We start from the raw sequence: 16,868 nt of genomic DNA on the forward strand, positions 1-16,868 counted from the left end.
ATTGTTCAGTTCGAAGAGTAAAAAAAACTAAAATAAAAGTAGCCTAAGTTAGCTATTACTACCTAGCCTTATTACTTCCAGTGAAAGTACCGTCAAAATCGGTCCAGCCGTTTCAAAGATTAGCCGGAACAAATAGACAGACAGACAGACAAAAAATATAAAGAATGTTATTTTGGTATATGTACCGTGTATACACACATATGAATTGAGTACAAAGCGGTTATTTCAATATTACAAACAGACACTCCAATTTTATTTATTTGTATAGATATACAACCCATTCCTGAATTCATACTCTCAAAATTAGTTATATTATTAATATCTACAAGTAATCATTAAATAATATAAAAAGCGCTTAGTTTAATTTGTTTTCAGAATAATAAAAAAATTCATAAGGAAAATTTGTATAAAAATTAAATTAAAAAAACAAATTATCTAATCCATAAATGAATAAAAGATCACTGCAAAAAAAAAATTGTATTGCATTTTGCGATCGAGAACCGTAATTCGTATGGATTTAATTTTTAATACATATTTACATACATAATTGCGGGTATGTTAAACTTACCGTTACTTGTTATAACAACACAAATATAAAAACAACACGATAATATTTTCAAAATCAACTGTTTACAACGTAAAATATCACATGCGATTCGAATCGGTCATTATTGGTCGGCGACCGACGCACGCGCACACATTTCACTGACTGAACGCCGAGAACGCTTGCCGGTGAGAGTTTAAGCGTTTGCTCGCTTTGTTTATAAATTATAACTATATTGACAGTAAACCTAGTTTTTAGTTCTGATAGTATTTATTTATTGGAACGAAATTCCTTATGGGGCGTTGCAGAGGTACTCTGACACGGCAAAAAACATCCGTAACGTTAAAGAAAGTATAAGATTTTTATGTACAGCCTATGTTTGATGGCTATACAATATGATGGCTATACAGAGTGTCGGCTATACAGTATGTCTAATGTACATTCTACGTGATGATTGTTATTTTTATTGCAGTTTGCTATTATTATTATATTATTCGATAATTATTATCCATATATAAATCATTGTAAATAAAATAAAGGTGTTAAGATAATTTTGTAAAGTAGTTTTTTTTTTTTTTATCGATAAAAAATCATAATTAAAATGTATACCGAATAATCATTTTCTATTATTTTACAACAAGGAACCTCATTTTTTTAAAATTATTTTTATTTTTTTACTGTAAAAGAGAAATACGTTATCCACCGTAGGCTTGATATGGTAATAATAAATTAGGGTTTTTTTTCCAGATATCTCATTTATTTCAAAAAATTAATTTCAATCTTTTCTTATTACTGTAGGACAAAGGAAAGGAAAATATAACAGGTAATATTTTTAATATTTGTGTTTGCTGGCAAACGAAAAACACCGACTTCAATTATATCGATAAATAATACAACGTAGGTAGACGAAACAATTGTCAAGTAAATACGCATTATCCAAGATTACTTAAAAAGATGTAATCAAATCTCGATGACATTTAAACGTGACCACATGATAAACATCGGCTTTCGATTAAATTAAAAATCATCAAAATCGATACACATAGTAAAAAGTTATGCGGATTTTCGAGGGTTTCCCTCGATTTCTATTCTATCTCGAATCAGCAGTTTGATGGTTATCCCATCACCGGTCGGCTTTTTAAGTTCCAAGGTGGTAGCGGAACTGTGTTATCCCTTAGTCGCCTCTTACGACACCCACGGGAAGAGAAGGGGTGGCTATATTCTTTAGTACCGTAGCCACACAGTACGTCGTGTCACGATGATAATTTTATTGCAATTTTTCACAGAAATGTAACATTTTCTTCCTTAAAATATAGGCTACATTAGAATGATAGTATGATAAATATAGGCTACATTAGAATGATAGTATAATAAATAGATTTTGATATATATAATTATTACATTCACGAAAAGAAAAAAAAATATAGCGGTGCGAAGTTCTCCAGGTAAATAAATACATGTAAACAAAGTATATTTTTAACCGACTTCCAAAAAAGGAGGAGGTTCTCAAATCGACTGTATTTTTTTTTATGTATGTTACATCAGAACTTTTGACCGGGTGGACCGATTTCGACAAATTTTTTTTAAATCGAAAGGTGGTGTGTGCCAATTGGTCCCATTTAAATTTATTTGAGATCTAACAACTACTTTTCGAGTTATATCTAATAATGCGTTTTTACTTGACGCTTTTTTCGTCGACCTACGTTGTATTATACCGCATAACTTTCTACTGGATGTACCGATTTTGATAATTCTTTTTTGTTGGAAAGGGGATATCCCATATAGTTTGGTACCATGATAAGGAAACCAGGATCTGATGATGAGATCCCAGAGAAATCGAGAGAAACTCTCGAAAATCCGCAATAACTTTTTACTGGTTATACCGATTTTGATAATTTTTAATTTAATCGAAAGCTGATGTTTGTCATGTGGTCACATATAAATTTTATCGAGATCTGATAAATACTTTTTGAATAATCTTGGATAACGCGTAGTTACTTGACTATTTTTTCGTCGATCTACGTTGTATTACTCTTCGATGTAATTGAAGTCGGTTTTTTTTTCGTTTGCGAGCAAACACAATTATTTTACGAAGACCTTAGCGGACCCAACAAACGTACTCTTCACTTGCGAACTTTTAAACACGTGAAGTTTAAATAATAGATACGTTTTCTATAATTTTACAAACAATTTTCTTAATTTATCATTCCATAAAAATCTTTTACACAGTAATATAAAAGTTATAAAAAAGCTAGATTAAACTTATAGAAAAGATAACAACGGATTTATCAATAAATTTTTATTTATCATAAATGTAACGGCACTGTTGCCAAAAATGGTAAGTCAAGATATAAAAATAATGCCTTATTTCACACACATTAAGATACATATTGCCTTGTAGTGGTCGCCATAGAAATTAGGCAATCATTTCATTAGCTATCAAAGATTTCGTCCAAATGACTCATATGTATAATAAATAACTATAAAATATAGAGATCTGTCCGACATAACAAATTACTAAATACAAACATGTTTTTGAGGAAGGTTATGGTAAAGTTACGAATACTAAATAAAAGATTAAAATAGGAAATGCAAAAACTATGGAATACGTATAACGAATGAAACTTTGGATCAATGGGACTCAACGCGATTAATTTTGTTAATATTTTGCATCCCATACCTACTTAGGTAAACTTTATCCAAAACCAAAAACCAAAACTATCATATTGTATAAAACCAAAATGACTTTAAGATATATAATAATTGTGTTTGCTCGCAAACGTAAAAAACCGACTTCAATTACATCGACAAGTTATACAATGTAAGTAGACGAATAAAATTAACAAACGCACTACAATTTCCTACACAATCGCTACTACAATTTTCGAAGATCCCCCTCGATTTCTCTCGGATACCATCATCACATCCTGGTTATCTTATCACCCATGGGATATCTATTTTCCAACAAAAAAGAATTAGCAAAATCGGTTCATACTACGAAGTTATCGGAGAACACACATAATATATATATATATATATATACATATATATGTATACCGTGTATATATATATACATATATATATATATATATATATATATATATATATATATATATATATACATATATATATATATATATATATATCCTTCCTTTTCCTTCCTTTTTTTAAGACGGTTAAAAAATAAGTTCGGTAACAAACACTATGTAATCATTACATGCATCACATCATAATTTGTATTATTATTTAAGTACCTACTATGTTTCTTTTACATAATAATTATTATGATGTTTCAAAAGAATAGGAATGACAATAAATAGTCGTGTGTACATCAACTGTTGATGTCATCACAAAGACGTCGAAAGAAAACATCCTGAGGAAAAGTTTAATAATATTTGAAATACTTGTTTAAAGACTTTTGATTAGAAGCGTTTATGATACTGAGTAAAAACTTAATTCACGCTTGAAGGCTACAAAAATAACAATGAATAGACAAACATCAAAATGTCAAAGTCCAAGACTGTGTTATCCTTTAGTCGTCTCTTACGACACCCACGGGAAGAGAGGGTATGGCTATATTCTTTGATGCCGTAACCACACAACAGTTATAATACGTTTATCAGTAAATTGTTATATAAAATAGTGACTTTAAATTGTCTACCGTATGAACATAGGACTGTGTACACACGGTTAAATGTATCCATTAATTCGTTTAATGAAACTATAATAGTATTTGCACAGATTGCACTGAGTGAACTAAGTCCAGCTAGAATTTCTCAAAATGATATGAACGAATAAAATAAATAATTTCTAAAGCTTAACGTTGGTTTTTAGTGGTTTCTATCTTATATTTTATCTATTCAAATAAATAAAATTGGAGTGTCTGTTTGTTATATTAAAATAACCGCTTTTTACTATATGCATATGGATGTATACACGGTACATATACCAAAATAACATTTTTTACAATTTTTGTCTGTCTGTCTGTTTGTTCCGGCTAATCTCTGAAACGGTTGGACCGATTTTGACGACACTTTCACTGGCAGATAGCTGATGTAACAAGGATTAACTTAGGCTACTTTTATTATAGAAATTTATTTATTTTATTACTCTGCGAACTGAACAATAACTTTTTTGTTCAATTCCACACATACAAAGTCGCAGGCACAGCTACTTAGCTATAAAATTAAGACACAATTTGTGTCAAGTTTATACCAAAGTTATAGGTCTCTTTAGTAATCAAAATGATAGATATATTACTAAAGCCGTTAGATGGTACCCCATAGGTGAGACCGTGAGACTATTTATTATTTATATTTATTATATTTGAGAATATTTATTTATAAATAACATGGATAAAATCAAAATCAAAAACAACTTTATGCAAATAAGCCCCAAGAGCACCTTCGAATCGTCATTTCACAAATTAAAATTTTAAATTGATTATTATCCTTGTAAAAGTAAAGCTACCACCGATTCGTAATGAAGATTCTGCAGAGAAGAATCGGCAAGAAACTCAGCAGATACTCATTTGAAAATAATAAACGTATAGAATGTGCAGTCGTTGGGTTGCCTATTATTTTACTGGGTTGCCAACTTTCCAGGTATATAGAAGATGACTGGCATCGACATACCTGTTTATAACTATAGGCACTATATCTCACTAAAAGCCCGCACTTCATTGACCACGACCGCTGAAATTGCTGTTCCACTAAAGTAAAAAACGCCGCGGGCGTTATAAGCGAATTTTATAAGTGAAACGCATATTTGAGCGCTATCAGGTGTCAGCTGTGTGCTTGCAATATGGCAGCATAGTGAAAACATGCAGCTGTAAGGGTTGTGAGTGAATATTTCGCATGGATTGGAGTAAAACTTAATTCAACATGGATTCCCGAGAATTTATTGTTGGGCTTTTACCGAATCGAATGACAGATATCGTTCACAATTTGACATTGACAGTTGTTTTTTTTAAATGCCCGCCACGTTTTGATGAATGCCAACTCTTACCCACTATATTTTGCGGGCAAAGTGGGCGCGACGTGGTCACGAACAGTGACGTCATCTATGGCTTCGAGTGATCGCTCGCGACCACTATGAATCTTAGGTTGAACGATGGGAAAGGCGTTGCGGTCGTTGCGGTCGTTGCGGTCGCGTTGTGGAACGCACCCAATCTATACATGTCATACCAACATACTATCTAAATGCAGCCTGGAGAAGGAGCGAGCCCGTCACGCTAAAGAGCTCGTGCAGGTAGAAAGAGCCCACAACAAGGAGCTCCAAGACATCAAAAATTCGCTCCTTTCTGGGCTGCAGTCGGCGCATGCCGACATAGCGGAGACGCTGAGGGAGACCCGGGCCGTACGCTCCTGGCTGGGGTATGAAACCGTGGAGCCTTTCCAGCAGATCCGCGACCTCCGGGAGGCTCAAATAGAGATAGAGGAGAGGACACGCAGTATACAGAAAATGTTGACATCCAGAGAACCGAGCGAGGTGACTCCACAGACTGAAGGGAAAATCCAGGAGTCATTAAAAATGGTGGGGAGCAAAATGGTCTCATTCTCCGGTAGACTGGAACAGTTGTCCAGCGAGCTGGTTGAGACTAGAGCTTACCTAGCTGAGAAACTAGAAAACATCCCACTCGTCTCAGATGAACAACCTGACAAACTCAAGGATGACACGGACTTGACAACACACTTACACACCATAATCGATAAAATAGACAACTTACAATGGTATACACATAAAGAACAAACACAAACACAAAAGGACCTGACCCCTGCTTTGGAAACGTTAGACGAGAAAATCGAGATCCTGTCCTCCGAGCTACGCACTATGCGGGACGCGAACAAGACCACAGCGTCCCCCAAGAAACTGTCTCTTGAGACCGAGCTCGCGGTCCAAGAGGTCAAGATGACCCTCGACTCAATCAAAGAAGGGGTCACAAAGTTAGCTCCACTGACGCCAACCACTTACGCCCAGGCCGCCGCCAAACCTAAGAGCGACACCATCGAGCACAGACCGAATCACACCCTAATAATTGCATCCCGGAATCCTAAGGAAACCAGCGAAAACGTCCTAAATAAAATAAGAACATCGCTGGACTTAAAGAAGTCCGGAGCAAGGGTGGAAAGAGTCAGGAAAGCGCGCGACCAAAAGGTTGTAGTGAGATGCGCGTCAAAAGAAGACATGAACAAGATCAGGGGCCAGGTTCAAAACAACAAAGAACTGACGGTACGGGAGCCCTCTAATCAGAACCCTCTAGTTTGCGTAAGGGGTGTGTTGTCGTGCTACTCTGACGAGGAGATAATTGACCACATCAAGGCCCAAAATGGCCATATCCTCGACGGAGTGGACAAGGCAGCGCTGAAAATGAAGGTGCGCTTCAGAAAACGTGCCCGAAACCCGCACGAGTGCCATCCTGTCCTGGAGCTCTCCCCCGAGGTCTGGAGGAGATTCACGGAGAAGGGAAAAATTTATGTAGGATTCGGACGATGCCAAGTCGATGACCAGTCCCCTCTCGTGCAATGCATGAAGTGCCTAAGCTACGGTCACACCAGGGCACTCTGCAAGCAGGAAAAAGATGTTTGCAGCTACTGCGGCGGCGAGCATACGGGGGGGAACTGTCCATCGAGGGCTAAGAACGAACAACCTAGATGCGTGAACTGCTCCAGGGCCAAAAGGGCAGGCGCTGACCTAGCTCACACTGCATACAGCACAGAGTGCCAGGAACGACAAAAATGGGACAACATAGCTAGATCGAGGGTCCAATATTGCTGAGGGTGACCCGGAGGCCAAAGTGGTGGTTCCCAACGAAGATGCGGACAAAACAGGCTGCGCCTTACGCTTTATACAGGTAAACCTGCAGCGCTCGAAACTGGCTATGGATGAGCTGCGTCAGGTGGCCGCAGAAAGGAGAATATCTTTCGCCTTAGTCCAAGAACCGTACATCGGTAGAACGGGTGAAATGAGACAATACCCGGGTGCGAAAATTATCCAGTGCACCCTGGGCCGCCAGAAACCAGTTAAGGCAGCAATCGTCGTCTTCGGTGACAATGTGGAAGTCATTCACGACCCCCAGATCGTCACCGAAAACCTGGTAGCGGTCTTTGTAAAGGCCGGCAAGCTCGAGCTCGGGTTACTGTCCGTGTACTTTGAAGGGGACCAAGATATGGAAACCTATCTACAGCAGCTGAGAGCGGCAACCACAAAAATCTCCACTCACCATCTTATAGTGGCAGGTGACGTGAATGCCTGGAGTCACTGGTGGGGCAGCAGCTCCGAAAATCATCGAGGAGCACAATTCCACGGATTTATAACCGAGATGGACCTCCATATTCACAATGTAGGCAATATCCCTACATTCGAGACCTATAGAGGCGGCAAGCTTTACTCGAGCTGTGTGGACGTGACTCTGACCAGTCAGTCCCTTCTTGCAGCAATGGAGAACTGGAGGGTGGAAAGAGATCTGATTACGTCTGATCACAACGCCATCACGTTCAACCTGCGTACCGAGGGACCTCTAAAACCGCTAGAACCAATCTCGACTCGCAGATACAACACCAGTAAGGCGAGATGGACAGATTTCACCACAAACTTGAAGTCCGAGCTTGCAGAAGAAAACATAACTCAGAGTTGCGTCTCTAAGGTCCTGGACAAAGAAGAACTGGAGGATATCATCAATAACTATGTCTCCGCGATCCATCGCACTTGCGAGAAAACTATCCCGAAGATAAAGCCGTGGAAAGGCGACCCCAGACCACCATGGTGGTCTGCTGAGCTTAACTCCCTGAAAAGGGAAGCAAAAAAATACAAACGTCGCATAAAAAATGCTGCACCCAGCCGAAGGGCTTACGTTGTAGAAGAATACATACTGGCTAGGGATAAATACAAACTAGCGGCAAGCGAAGCAGCCACCCAAAGCTGGAAGGAGTTCTGTACGGCACAAGACCGTGAAAGCGTATGGGACGGTATTTACAGAGTCATCAGGAAAACATCTCACAGAAACGAAGACACATTGCTAAGGAGCGAGGTCGGCGAAACACTTTCACCGGATCAATCGGCTGAACTCCTAGCAAACACGTTCTACCCGATGGACTCTGTGACAACCGAAACTGCCTATCACAAACAGGTCAGAGAGGCCGTAGAATACAGAACTCCTGCGGAGCTACAAGACCTTTCGGATGATGATCCACCTTTTACAGCTGCCGAGCTGGAACAAGTTCTCTTGAACCAAAATCCAAAGAAAGCTCCAGGTCCGGATGGACTAACATCTGACATATGCAGGGTGGCAATAAACTGCGATGTGGGGTTGTTTTTAGCATTGGCAAATAAATGTCTATCGCTGTCTCACTTCCCCAAGCAGTGGAAAGTCGCCCACGTATGCATTCTCCGCAAACCAGCCAAGGAAGACTACACCCACCCGAAGTCCTACAGACCTATCGGACTCCTGTCGATACTCGGAAAGACAGTCGAGAAAATGTTAATAGGTAGACTTCAGTGGAGACTATTCCCTACGCTGCACCGCAGCCAGTATGGATTCATGCCACAAAAGGGAACGGAGGACGCCCTCTACGACTTAGTCGGGCATATCAGGAGGGAAATTAAATTAAAAAAGATAGTACTTCTGGTATCGCTCGATATAGAGGGCGCCTTCGACAACGCATGGTGGCCAGCTCTCAAGAAACAGCTAGTAGAAAAACATTGCCCGAGGAACCTATACGCCTTGGTCGACTCATATCTGAAGGACCGAAGAGTCATAGTAAACTATGCCAGAGCATCCTGTGAGAGGGAAACCACGAAGGGATGTGTCCAGGGATCCATAGGTGGACCGACCTTCTGGAACCTTATCCTGGATTCGCTTCTGAGAGAGGTACAAAGCATGGGAGTGTACTGCCAAGCCTTTGCGGACGATGTGGTCCTCGTTTTCTCGAGCCAGAAAACCAGCAACCTGCAAGCTTCGGCTGAAACCACCTTAGCGGCCGTACAGGACTGGGGTAAACGTAATAAATTGAACTTCGCACCGCATAAAACCAATGCGATGGTAATGACCAAGAAGCTAAAATACGATACCCCCATAGTCCACATGTCCGGCACTCAGTTGAGGCTTGTAGAAGAAATAAAACTGCTGGGGCTCATTTTGGACTCAAAGCTCACATTCAATGCGCATGTGGCCGCCGTATGCAAGAAAGCGGCTAACATTTATAAACATTTAGCGCGCGCGGCGAAGGTGTCTTGGGGTCTAAACGGAGAAATAGTCCGAACCATATACGTGGCGGTGATAGAGCCCATCGTCCTGTATGCGGCAAGCGCGTGGTCCTCAGCAGCAGAGAAGTTGTCTGTAAGGAAGCAACTAGACTCACTGCAAAGAGGCTTCGCACAGAAAATATGCAAAGCGTACAGAACGGTGTCTCTGACATCGGCACTCGTCCTCTCAGGCCTGCTCCCACTCGACCTTCGGATCCGAGAAGCGGCCATGCTGTTTAAAATTAAGAAAGGCCACTGCGAGGACCTTCTGCCACCGGGCAGAGAGCTGGAGCGCAAGGTGGGTCCGATGCAAAACCCCCATCCATCTCTACTCATGCCAACTGAGTATGAGCGCTTGGAGAGTCTGAACCCTGAAGACCTCGAAAAACACCACATCGTCGGCTCATACATCTACACCGACGGTAGCAAAATAGAGGGCAAAGTAGGAGCAGCCCTAACGTGGTGGGATCAAGGCAAGGAAGTAAGATACTCCACGTTCCGGCTTGAACCGCATAACACCGTTTTCCAATCGGAGATGTACGCACTCTTCCGAGCCGTGGACATGGCGAGGAAATCGAAAAAAAGCTCTATTAACATCTTGAGCGACTCTAGATCGTCACTTGATCTACTAAGGAGTCCTTCGGTAACCCACCCTCTGGCCATTGAGATGAAGAGTCGCATCAGGCAAATCCGAGAAGACAATAGAACGGTGCGGTTCTTTTGGTTGAAGGCCCACGTAGGTACACCGGGAAATGAAAGAGCGGACGAACTGGCTAAAAAGGCGGCCCTAACGAAAAAGACGGCACCCGACTACGACAAAGTTCCAGTGTCGTATGTCAGAAGGCGGATACGTGAAGAGACTGTCGAGTTGTGGCAAGAAAGATACAATTCTTCGGTAACTGGCTCGGTCACGAAAATCTTTCTACCAGACGTAAAGACCGCTTACAAGCTGGTAAGAAAATCGGCACTAACACCTGTCGACACACAAGTACTGACCGGTCACGGAGGATTTGCGGCGTATCTACACAGATTCCACCTTAGGGACAGCCCTTCGTGTATCTGCGACTCAAACTGTCAGGAGACAGTTCTGCACATTCTGCTGGAATGTCCGAGGTTCGGCAGAGAAAGGCTGGCTCTGGAACTCAAACTCCAGACAAAACTAGACCAGACCTCGCTCCGCACCATCTTGGAAAATGAACCGGGCAGAACGTCTTTCCTGACATTTGCGAGAAAAGCCGCTTCCTTGGCTGCAAAAAGAAATAGCACGACCGCTCTACCACAGGCTGCATTCATACCACATAGTGCCAGTACCGTCACAACAACTACCAACACAAACACAAACACAATTACACAGACACCGACACACGTTCAGGTCCGTGTCCCATATACCGTTTACCAGCCTGGGGCAACTGCTTCTCAGCCCCTGAATACCCAAACGCTGCGTGGCCAAATAACACAGACCACACCGTCTTCTCTGCAGAGTTTGTTCCAGAAGAGAGCCAATAAAAACGTACCTCCGCAACCTACTCACAGTAAAACACCAGTGGCCTTGTTCAAAGAATGGAAAGGAAGCGGTGAAGTGGGAATAAAGACCAGATGCGTGGCTCTGTTTATGGACAGCGAAGCGGAGAGAGTCGGAATGAGTTTTTGTCGCTCTGAAGGTCAGGATCGTCTGGTGGTCTCGCCGGGCCTTGCCCTGCTGATGACAGGTAGCACGCAAAACACAAGCATAAAGCGCTCTAAGATCGAGGCGCTTGCGCAAAAACCGAAGGACGACTTAATTTACCGTCTGGTGCGGTTGAAAAATAAAACAATCGTGCTTTTCGAGGAAGGAGAAAGGTCTGCCTTCGCGCAGTCAAGTTTGTGGCTACAGCGGCTGGACGAGGCCTCCGGTGGGGCTCCCGGAAGGATCAGTGTGGACTCAATGAGAGTCGGGTATGACAAAGGCAACGTATCAGACAGGTACGGGTGTCTAAAGGCCTCACTGAACAACGAGGTCATTATATACGAAGACAGGGGGGAGGATCTAGGCTACCTAAAACCCAAGATCAGCACATCTAAACCCCCCGCATCGCCGGCTCTTGAAGAGCCCACACCCAGCGGATCGGAGCGCCTACAGAAGCAGGTCGAGGCCCAAAAGGCTGAGTTAAGCAATCGGACAAAAGCCACACCGAAACCGAGCCTGATGTCGATGGCGAAGTTTATCCAATCGACGATCTCCCCAAAACGAGGCAAAAAACCGCCCCATTTGTCCCCCAATCAGGTCGATACAAGAGAGCGGCAAATTAAGGCGTTGGAAAGGTTCACCGAGGACGAAAGTTCGAAGCACCCGGAGGCGCCACCAACTGTTCGAACAAGGGCCGATATGGGGCAAGTAACACCACCAAAACTTCGACCAGCGTCCACACCGTCTGAACACGCGCAAAATGCCCTTACCGAGTTCCTGGCCATAACAAAGGCAAACCGAGAGGTGAACCTGGCCACATGCAATAAGATCATGCAGACCTACCAGTACAACAACCTAAAGTTACTGGAGGTGGAACTCGAAGAAGCCGAAGCAGCCATTTACAACAACGACACTCGACAGATACTCAAAGGAAATATGTCGGGGAGGTATATGGCTGCATATAACATCACAGCAGGCTTCGTGAGCGCGGTCGAGTCTGAGGGGCAGGAACAAGAGCCTCAGATCTTCAATACACCACCAGGGGACCCGGTGGTGGTAGTGGCCAGATGCACGAGAGTAATGCTGGATGATCGGATACTCCGGATGGCTCAAACCATCACGGGGGACCGTGACGCCGATGATTCTTCCGTGGTCTGGGGGCTACCTTCACTGGAATGGATAAATGGGGTTCCAGGATGTAGCAAGACAACTCGCATAGTCGGGGAATTCGATGAGGACGAGGAAGTCGTCATTACGACCACAGTCGAGGCTGCCAAAGAACTTAAGGAGAAGCTGGCACACCGCTATGGCGTTAAAGCCAAATCTAAGGTGCGCACTATGGCCTCCGTACTGGTCAATGGTTTTCGAGGGGGCGCAAAAATCAGCCGTCTTACGGTAGATGAAGCCCTCATGAACCACTTCGGGGCCATAGTGATGGCAGCCCGACTATCAGGGGCCAAGAAGGTGGTCCTCATCGGAGATATTAACCAGCTGCCGTACATCGACAGGGAAAACCTGTTCAAGATGCGGTACAGCAGACCAACCCTGATAACAGGCATATCGTGGGAGCTGTCTTGTACGCACCGAAACCCCAAGGATGTCGCCTTCGCCATCAGCGAGGTCTACAAAGATATTTATAGCTCAAGCCCAATAATCCGTTCCCTGCGCGTGGAAAGCTTCACGGGCGCGCATATCTCTGCAAAACAGAACTGGACCCTATACCTGGTCTTCACGCAGGAAGAGAAGAAGTTGCTGGTGGACCGGGGATACGGGAAAGGGGAGGGGTCGCGTGTCTTGACTATCCACGAGGCGCAGGGCCAGACGAGTGAGAGTGTCATCGTCATCCAGACGAGGAGTGGGAGGCTGCGAATACATGACAGCGTTTCGCACGCGATAGTCGCGGTGACTAGACACACCAAGGCCTGTGTCTACTACACCGACTACAGAGATGACGCGATCTGTCGTTTCGTCGGGAGGGCGGCGGAGGCTACGGAAAAAGACATCCTCGAGCATAGTCTCAAGATGGCGATTCATAATAGAGACACCGCCGTCGTTGAGAGTATTCTCGAGATGTCAAAATAAAATTCGAATAGGTTGCTTTGCTTGGGAGGAGTAAGTTTGGTAGTAATATAGACAATATTAAAAAATATATTTCTAAGAAAACGATTATTACGCATGTAAATAATGTAAGATTTAGCTAGATATAAGTATAGTATTATAAGGAAATAATAATAATACAAAAAAAAAAAAAAAAAAAAAAAAAAAAAAAAAAAAAAAAATTTGTACCATAGATTAGATTAAGAACCGGTCGGTGGACTCACGTCTCTTTTGGAGACATTAAAAACAAACATAGTCTGACTTGAACAGCGATGTTGTTGACTAACGCCTACCTTGAAATAGAGAAAAAAATAAAAATAAAAATTTGCATGTATTAGAGTAAAAAAGGACATGGGTTCATAAGCCCGTGGATGTATAAGACTTGTTAAAAAAAAAAAAAAAAAAAAAACATACTATCAAGACAGATTAAAAAAATTATTATCTTGATGTTGTAGTTTTCAATTAAAACTTTTTTTAACAAATAATTAAAAATAGGCCAGGATATTTTTAGGCAATCCATTTTTAATATATTATCTTATATACTAAATTGATTATAAAGTATATTTCATTCTATTATCAGCTCGGTGAAGATCGATTTAGGTTCGGATCTTAGATACTCACTCATTATGTTATTGTTAAAATCTCTAGATAAACTTGCGAGTTAGGATTCATAAGTCTCAATATCATAAAATTAGTTTGTGCTGTCAATGGACAATCTGCTGAAAACATTATCTATAAAGATATTTTGTAGTTAGGGTAGACTGGGTACGGTTGTGCCAGGGTACGGTAGTGACAGTCGTTATAACCGCGAAACTATACGGAATACGGGGAAGAGTGTAAGACAAAAAAGAAGCGCGATGCATGTCTACACATGTTGCCCAGTATTGCGTTAGCTAGTGCCCAACGTAAAAAAAAAGCAGGAGGCCACATTGCTTTTCAGCAGCCAAAAGTAAGTTTTTTTGTTCAGATTCTTTTATTATTTACTTTTATTGGTATACATATATAGTATAGCAAATATTTTTTTGTTATCAATTGAATATTAGTAGTTAATTACAAATGATTACTTTTTACGTAGATAATTTAGGTTACTCATGGTGTTTTATTGTTTTCAGAAGTATGCGTTGGGTACGGTTGTGACAAATGTAGTGGGTACGGTTGTGACATATATTTTTTTATGTTTTTGCTTTTAGATGCCCAGAAAACGCTTGCTAAAGACCAAAAGAGCACGGTTTGATATTTTTAGGATGCTTATGATGAAGTAAAACGTGGGACTTCTATACGGAGAGCTGCAGAAATGCATAATATTAATCGCATGTCGTTGTTTCGATACATTCGTTAACGTGATGAAGTCGGTGCGAATCACGATGTAAACAGCATCAGCATGAGATATGCAGCTCATAATAAAGTATTTTCTAAGGAGTAAGAAGAGCTATTATCAATATATATCACACGTTGCGCATAAATAAATATTATTTGGCCTTATTAAAAAGAGGTACGAAAACCGGCCTTTGAACTGACAAATAAATACAACATAAACCGACCTTCTACTTGGGATGAGAATGAGATGGCTGTTATTATAATACCGTTAAATAGTTTAGTAGTTTTATAGTTACCGGTAATTTAAATTTAGTTAACACTTTGACTGATTTTATGATTTTAAAGAAGATGGTGATAATAATCATCAGATGTTGCAGTGCCTTATTAATTATAAGAGTAGACTTAATTTAATTTGATTTATAACTGTAAAACTTTATATAGAAGAAAAGTATTTTGTGTTATGTTAAACATTTCTAAGAATAAAATCCATTATAAACCAATTCTGTGAATATTTATGTCTGTCACTACTGACCCCAACCACTGTCACAACCGTCCTTGCGGTGTGGTCGGTTGTGACACTTTTCTTTTTTTTTCAAATTTGATGCTATAACTAATACAACGTACTTTGAGACAAAATGTCAGTATTTTTATGTGGACATATATACAAGCTACAATTTAAGTAATTTTTGTCTCAACTAACTAGTAAATTAACAAAATTATTGGCGGTCAAACCTCAATTGTCACAACCGTACCCAGTCTCCCCTACTGGCAACAACCAGACTAAACTTTTTAAATTAAATGATAGCTTAATGCACTTTTGTTACGACGTACTATCAATGCTAAAGCACCAACAAATTGCTCAAAGGACCCCTTGCGAAGCCTGTCTGAGTCGTTAGTAATTAAGATATACTAAAATGTCATTTTCGCTTAGTGGGATTTCCCTTCAAAGGTTCCACAGCGATTCAAGTGATGACGGATATTATACATATATAGGATAAACTTGAACTTTCACCGCGTATTTCCCAATCTACAAGATCAAGATCTAGAATTACGGGGAATAACCTAAGTGTTGACTATTCTGGTATAGTGCGTGCTGTTTCCTAAATTACTGGCGGCAGTGAGTTCAATTCCCCTTGTGGGTCTCCGACAGTACCCAAAGAGGACGTAAAGCTGTCGGTCGTGGTTATTAAAAAAAACATAAGGTCTGAGCAATCAGTACGGATAAGGATTCAAACCTTCTCCTACATGGAGAAATAGGCCGGGATTTAGCCCACCTTGAGAATCGGTACACCCAGAGTTATGCGGATTTTCGAGAGTCTGCCTCGATTTCTCTGGGACCCCATCATCAGATCCTGGTTTCCTTATCATGGTACCACGCCTAGGATATCTCCTTTTCAACAAAAAAAGAATTATCAAAATCGGTTCATAAACGACAAAGTTACATTATATGTATGTTCGGGGATAACGGTTCGGTATGTACGGTCGAATTGAGTAACCTCCTCCTTTTTTGAAGTCGGTTAAAAATTGCTTTAAATAGAATAGAATTTGGAGAACGTGATGGCTGTTGGAGCAGACGTGAGTGTGCAGACCGCGTGTTGGCAAACGCAGTGTGGAACGCCCTCGGACCCGCTGGATCGACGATATACGTGAGATAAATAAGTAAGAAGGTGTAAGCTTCACCCTACAGGAGAGATTGCGGAAAACCGAGATGTCTGGTGCAAACTTGGGAAGGCTTATGCCCAGCAGTGGACTGCAACAGGCTGAAGTGACTGACTGACTTGTACTTTCGAAGACTTAAGAAACAAATATTATAGTTTTAACAAGGAGTAAAAATAAAGAATAGAATACTGAAAATTCAGTTTTAATTGCTGATTGCTTCATAATTGTTCACTAGCCATAACTTACCAAAGTTATCTTGTCAGATGGTATATATTATTTTTATTTGCAAAAGTACGAATATTAAACAATTGCAACCACAGTCTTTTATAAATAAAAACGGGT

The sequence above is a fragment of the Melitaea cinxia genome, chromosome 9 (genome assembly GCF_905220565.1).
Source record: "Melitaea cinxia chromosome 9, ilMelCinx1.1, whole genome shotgun sequence".
NCBI lineage: Eukaryota > Metazoa > Arthropoda > Insecta > Lepidoptera > Nymphalidae > Melitaea > Melitaea cinxia.